General features: G+C 34.1%; 1 long non-coding RNA gene across 1 annotated transcript; it reads left to right on the top strand.

Annotated features, from left to right (window-relative positions):
• Positions 1-637: 637 nt before the first annotated feature.
• Positions 638-6,679, top strand: LOC135298261 (uncharacterized). The gene is made up of 3 exons (XR_010360274.1): positions 638-732; positions 2,519-2,586; positions 6,617-6,679. It is a non-coding gene; the product is annotated as an uncharacterized LOC135298261 (long non-coding RNA).
• Positions 6,680-7,388: the final 709 nt, after the last annotated feature.

Here is a 7,388-nt window from a genome sequence, read left to right as displayed (position 1 = left end):
TAGAAGGAAATTAGAAGAAATCTAAACAGTTAGATTTCTGAGTCGGACTAGATAACCTTTCAATGCCCCTTCCAACCCAAGCTATCCTATGATTTTTTCCAAATTTAATGATATGCTTCCCACCCTAAATGATAAAAGTAATTGTGTGCTATATTGCCAACTACATAAGGAGATGGGCCATGTCTTTTAAATGTACTATAATATGATGCCATATAATATAATAAATATAATACAATACCATATAATATAATACCATATAATACAATACTATAAAATATTATAGAATATGATATAATATAATATAATATAATATAATACAATACAATAAAATATAATTGACATAAAATAATATAAATGACTCAATATTTCCATTTGTACATTATCATGAAAATTGCAATTCTGAAACTGAAAGCATCAGTAAAGGAAGCACTGGCAAATGATAGGGAGTAGTAATGTCTAGTCTACTTGTGTGTTTGTGTTCCTTCTGGAAGACCAGGGCTGTCATGGTGAAGCTGGGCTTTTTTAAAAAAATATTATCATCTCATATCAGAGACTATATTACTTCAAGAGAAAAAAAATTAGTAATTTTCACATTTTTTCAAACATGTAACAGCATTTAGCTATTATTGTCTCTTTTGGCAGTGCTTGATACTAGAATTTTCCATAAATCAGTTGAAGCAGGACTTGCTGATACACTCGTAACCTGGTTTGACTGATTTGTTCCTGTCTGGAGTAAGTATATTCATTAATACAATTTAAGTTCTGGTACATCTCAAAGAGATTTTCTAGGTCTTCTGTATTTTTTATATGTAGATTCTACTCCAGGATTGATTTCTTAGCAGTGTGCCATCATTTCCTTGGGTAGGCAAATGACAGCCAAATCTATTTTACACTTCCTTTAAATCTCATACTGCAGTTCTTTATCCTATGTAATGACCTCTATTATATATAATTTTGCAAGGCACATATCTTAATGAAGTTAATACAGCTTGCATCTCTAGTTTAGCTATGGTGTACTAGCATTTGTAATGTTTTCCACTGAATGTTGTCCACATTTTTGTGGCAGATGAAGTTGATTTTTTTCCATATTCTCATCATATATCCTGTAGTTGTGTCATAGGCAAGCACCTGTGAAGTCTCGTTGATTTTAAGGTGCTTAATAAATTGTAAAATCCAACACATGAAATGTCTCTCAACATTTCTTCCTGACCTTCCACTGTCTTATATTTAGGCAGAGCTGTAGCTGATGATTATATGTCACAGTGGCAGTACTTTTGAAAAGTTCACTTTTTTACCTTATCTTGGTGGCAGAAACAGCAGCTTTAAAGGGATTTATGTTTCATTGCTATTCAATCTTGTTTTGAGTGGCAACACTATCCAAAACTCAGGCATATTATTTCCAGTTTGGTGCCTACTTTCTTGTTTCTTACTGTAACCCTGAGTACACTGTTTCTCAGAGACAATCTAGGTGTCTCAAGGTTCTGCAGTGTAGATGTTTGAAATAGAACTCATCCCACATAACAGTAGGTATGCATTCATACTTTTATGTTTATACTAATTCTATAGAAATAGTCTCATGTTAGTGATAATTAATGCTTGGTGTTTGCAGATGTTATTTCCTGAAGAAATTTTAAAGCCAGAGCTTTTGAAATGGAATAAAGGCAACTGCTGTAATATTATACTTAGTAAATCAACTGTTATTCTTATAGAAAGACATACTATTTTAAATTAATACCATTTTTCCTCTCATTGTGTTGTGCAGAAAATTCACAATTCACAACAAAGAGGCAAAGGTAAGGAGCTAGTACATAGATCAGGATGCAAAAACAACCCAGGGAATAGTCTAAACACTATACCATGCAGGAACTCTCACTAGCTTGTCTTTGCTAACTTTGTGTATCTTGAGTCTGCTGTACAGAAAATTACCTTTACAGTGTAGTGAGGTTGAACATGCATGTGGTACAAAATTTCAGGTAGTCATCCTAGCACAAGTGTTGTTTTAAAAAACAAGCAATAGGGCAATTAGCTCCACCATTTATTATATTCCAAGGGTATTGGTAGATGGGACTCTCAACAATGCTGTGACATGTCTGATTTTGCACAGGAATAGCTCTGTTTCTTAAGAATAATTTTCTTTAATACAGAAGAGATTTCCTATGCTACCAATTCTCCTTTTCTTTCTGATTCTTTCCCATTATGATAGGAAAAAATTGCAATGAGATGAGACAATCTCTCTTTCACAGGTGCTTACTTCTAGGTGTTTCTTAGCCTGCAATGTGTCATTTATGAATCAGAGAAAATTACTTCTGTTTGTCACCTCTAGTGTTCCATCCAGCTATCCATATTTTTCCCTTGTTGTGATCACTCTAAACTTTTAATGAATTCTTTGTCTTATAATACCTCATTGTAGTCAGATAGAGAGCTAAGAAAATGAAGGAATGAAAGTAGTTTCCCAAATCACTTGGAAAACTTTTTCATTTCCAGAATTAAAGTAACAGAAAATTACATTTCATTGCAGGGCAATGCTGTTTAGCTTCTCAAGGAACCTTTGAAAGTCTTACTTAAGGTGACCCAAGAAGATATGGAGTAAGTGGATTGGAGAACTGAAATCATCCCTACCTCTTTTAGGTGTTTTAAACTTACATGAGAAATTTTGGCTGAATATTTAATGTGGAAGTCTGACATTATCTCTTGGTTTTCTCATTATTTATATATCACATACATTTGCTCAGCTTTATTACCTTCCATTTCTACAGAAATGAAAGACTAATTGACACATTTTTTTCCATAATTTCCTTTTATATATTTTATATTTTACATTAGAATTCAGGTTGACTTTTTAACTCTTATATTATGGTCCATAATTTGCTCTTCTAGAGTTCTGATTCTTTTAGAATAATTGGTTTGTGATTATCCCCCTATTCCATCTCTAAATAGTCATTACTTTTAACTGTTTGCCTTTCTGTTTCTTGAGTAAAATCCAATGCCTGCTGTGCAGGTCAACAGTTTTCCTGAGAGACTGAAATTGCTGATTATCAATCTCACAATAATCTCAATCATATACTGATTACACACTTACCTCTCTGATTGTCTTGATCCATGCTGAGTTTCTCTCTGAAAACTCAAATGACTCTCGGGCCTCATCTGCTAGTTAAAAGCATAAGTTGAAACAGTGTATCTCACGATCTTAATGCTCATTTTTCTTACTGGGAAGTGTCAGAACCTTTATATAAGTAAAGTGGGCAAACTTCTTTTACTCAGGATTATTTGCTTCTGGAAAATAAATGTCTGATTTTCTTTCAAAGCTACTGATAGCACTCTTCATCCACGTGCTAATAAAATCTCTACCTTATGTATCAGAAGAATGTGGTGAACAATCAATACTTTTATTATTCAGACTAGCTAATTGAAAGTGATTTATCAATTTCAAATTTCAAATCCTTTTGCTGACGTATCTTTTTGCTTTCATTGCTTATTTATGCAAATGAAAATCCAACTTTAGTTACTACATTTGTCCATCATCCAAAGCTTATAATGCCCTTGGTGATCTCAAATTCTTCAGCAAATGCCCTGCAGACACTTTGATGAGTAGTACTTTACACAGTAAAATCACACTGTTAATTGTCATCCTCACTGCAATGTCATTGGTTTTCCTTGCCAATGAAACTTCAGTAATCTGGGCAATAAAAACTAAATAGAACATTCCAGTCCCAATATTGACAGCATTTTAAAACCAAATTATCAACTGACACAATTCATATATCCTCTTCTGTGGTGGATAATAAGTTATTTTTCCTGTCCCCATAGGGAGAAGGTGAATGAAATAATCCAGAACCCATTCCAAATTTCCTGTTGCGCAACTGATTTAAGGCTAACTAGTAAGCAACACAGCAGAGAGCTTGTGCATTATTTTAGATATTAACAAAATTAAAAATGTGAAGTAATATGGTATAGGTTCCTGGCTTTAGAAGTATCTATTCTTTATCTCAGAGCTATACACTTGCCACTACTGCTCTAAGGACATTCAAGAGAAAGTGCAGCCTCAGGGCTGAACTTCAGTGATTTCTATATTTCATTCCAGGCTGGAGAATCCAGGCAAATTCCACCTACCCTATTATCAGGCTAGAGAAAGAGAAGTGTGAATGGCTTTTTATTGCTGCAGCCCTTCTCTTTTTTTCCTCCAACAAGACTCTAGCTACCATCAACTGCACCATTGCTTCTTCAGTGTAGGCCCATCAGCTGTGAGCAAGGTGAGATTGTGCTAAGCAAGGCACCATGTCAGCACGCTCTGCAGAGATGCAGAGTGTAATATGCAATGTCTTCTTTACTCTCTTTTTTTTTTTTTTTTTTTTTTTAATTATTCATCAGGACACTTTAGCATAGAAATTACAGGAAAGACCTTAGAGGTGCTTTAGGACTGAGAAATATTCTATTTCCCTTTTTATCATGTCTTCTTGATATTATGGTACTTCTGTTCACACTATCCATCATGAAATAGGAGAAAAATAAGTACTTCTTACCATTTCTAGACAATAGTGAGTTAAAAGTAGAGAATTTTGATATGATGCAATCTTTGGCTTGTTCCTACAGACCCAGATAATTTGTGCATGTAGCATTTGATTTCCAGTCAGGACTCTTCTAAGCATTGCTTTTGGGTATAAAACCACAACATTCTCTTTGTGTTCCTGTTTCATGTTACTAATTAACATGGCAACTGTCATCAAAAGGCCAGTAAGCATTGATCTGTTGATCTCCCAAAGTGATTAGCAACATGAAATTTGCTAATAGGATTTGCCTGAAACATCACTGAAAAGCAGAAAGGCCAGTTTCACCTGCATAATTATTTAATGTGGATGGGCTGTCACATTCAAAGGGCGACTGTTTCATTCTCATCTTAAATAACACTGATATTGCAACTCTACAACATGTTTATAGCTTTTCTTGCAGTGAATGAAGACTGTCCTTCATTAGCCCAGCACAAATCAGCAACACAAAATTCTTTCATAAAAAAATTTAATGACAATGATGAAATCCTCTTCATAGGGTTATCAATACTTGATAATTTAGTTATGAAAATGTTTGAAGAGACAAGTTGATTAGATAAAAAAAGAATGAAAAGGAGACTTTATTTATTTATCTCCGTGTATGTGTGTAACAGAGAGAAAGATTTGGTTTAGTAAGGATTTCCTAGAAAGAAAATGATAGTTTGCCTGTTATCACAGATTGATTTCATAGGACATTTTCTGTAACAAATGAAGCCAAAGAAAATATAATAGTCTTGTACAGTTCTTTCACTAATTTCTTGTAATAGCATTTAGGTTTTGATTGCAACCGTCATTAAAGGATGGAATGGTTGTAGGATGGAATGTGATAGAGAAATAATATTTTCCCAAATTTCATCATCTGTCAAGAAATTATTTCTTAAAATCCACGATACTTAGACGACTGTAATTTTTAACTGAATGTACTGTATCAGTTCTTCACCAAACAGAATATTGAAACTATTCAATTTACATAATAATAGGGTGATTTACATATTTATTAGTTTCATTTAATTTGCTGCAAACAAACTATTCTAATCTGGTTTGAGGATAATCTCTAACCTTCTGTTGTTCTTCCTTTTCATGCACACACATACACACACAGACAGACACACTCATACTTTATCTACATTTCATAAAATGTGTTTGCTTTTCCTCTAAAAACATTTCTCAATTCTAAGAGCTTTACTGGGGGAAATGCCAAGAAATAAAAAGAGTAACCTTTACAATTTTCTGTTTATTGTTCCATTTTTTTGTTTTTGCTGTTGATTTGTGATGTCTTCTCTTTATCATGCCTAGGTTAACAACTACAATTACAAAGTTAACAATTCTACTTTTTGAAGACAATGTTTAAGTGATGATTATCTATCTCTACATTGTTATTAATATTTGAGCTGTAAAAATATTTCCTTATATACACAATTTAAAATTTTTGAAGTATTTTCTATATATTAATATTGCTAGTCCTAAAAATGATGCAAAAAAATAACATTATGGGGGAAACAATACCCCAACATAGGAATTCTTTGTGAAATGTTCAGTTGTAATATTAATCTAATCACTAGGATGAAATCAGGAAGTAAATACAGTTCTTTTATTAACATTTCTATGTGTTATATCTCCTCTACTGTTGCTATCAGCAGTAGCAGGCAATAACTATTATATATTAAAAAAGTAGAGAAGGAAATTATACTAAGGAAAAGGGAGTTCCAGAGATCTGAATGACCCTTCCAATTAAGCACTAGAACAGTAGCTACACATTGGAAATATTTCAGTTTTGGGTTATTTATTTTTTTGTTTAAAAATTTAAGTGTGTTTTATTGGGTGGTTTGTAGGAAGGAAAAAGCCCCCTTTTTTTTTTCCAAACTAGAAGTCAGTCAGAAATTCTTTTTAGTCATAAATGCATAGATTTTGAAACGAAACTCCTAGTTTTCTGGGCTTATTATCTTGGTAACAGCAGTTCAAGTGCAGCAGCCTTCCTGTCTGTTCTGTGTTCATCCTGGACACCTTTGCAATACTGTTCTGTGTTGTGACATGAGACATCCTTCTCTTCTTTTTGCTGTGTGAAAATGTAGGAGGAACTCAACCTGGAATGGGGTCAGCAATCTTCACAACCATCACCAACACTGCCAGCAGCCTGTCTCTGTGGTCAGGCACATCCCTGCCCCGAGGATGGCACCCAGAACTGCTTGCTCAACACCCGGTGGCTTGGCAACACTTACACTGTCCCGGGAGGAAGATGTCTGTCCTTTAGCTTCTAACAGTACCTTTGCAAGGTGTTTTGGAGGCACAAGAGAGAAGATCTAATCACCTCGTGCAAAGTGTCATGACAACTGGAGGTGCAAATCCCGTAGGGAGAAGCTGGCTTGCATACAGCAGACTTGGAGCATGGGTGGAGCAGGATCATCATTCAAAGGGCTTTCTTGCTATTTGGAGTCAGTCCCCACTCCATCTATACTGCTTCTCCATTTTCACAATAGTTCTGGTCTCATAAAAACTGTGAGTGTAATGGCATTTTTATAGAGTATCTAAGTTAATCAAATGTAGAGAACTGATTTGTATGGTTAAATCCAGTTGTCATGCCTACCTAAGACACTTTGAATAGAGACATATTCCCCAAGAAACAGTCATTCTAGGGAAGAAGTCCATTAAGGGAAGGGTAAGACCTCAGAAACAAAAAGACAGAAAGATATTTTATTATTTGAATAAACTTGTTGTCCTGGGAGATTTAGATACCAATCAAGAGGAGTTGCAATAAATATAAACATAAAACCAATTAAGCTGGAGAAGTTATTTAAAGCCTTTAAAGAATAAGGTACAACAAAATACATTTAATCAGAAATATGT

Source organism: Passer domesticus, chromosome 3 (assembly GCF_036417665.1).
Source record: "Passer domesticus isolate bPasDom1 chromosome 3, bPasDom1.hap1, whole genome shotgun sequence".
In the NCBI taxonomy this organism is placed as follows: Eukaryota; Metazoa; Chordata; class Aves; order Passeriformes; family Passeridae; genus Passer; species Passer domesticus.
This window is presented reverse-complemented; position numbering and strand designations above follow the sequence as displayed.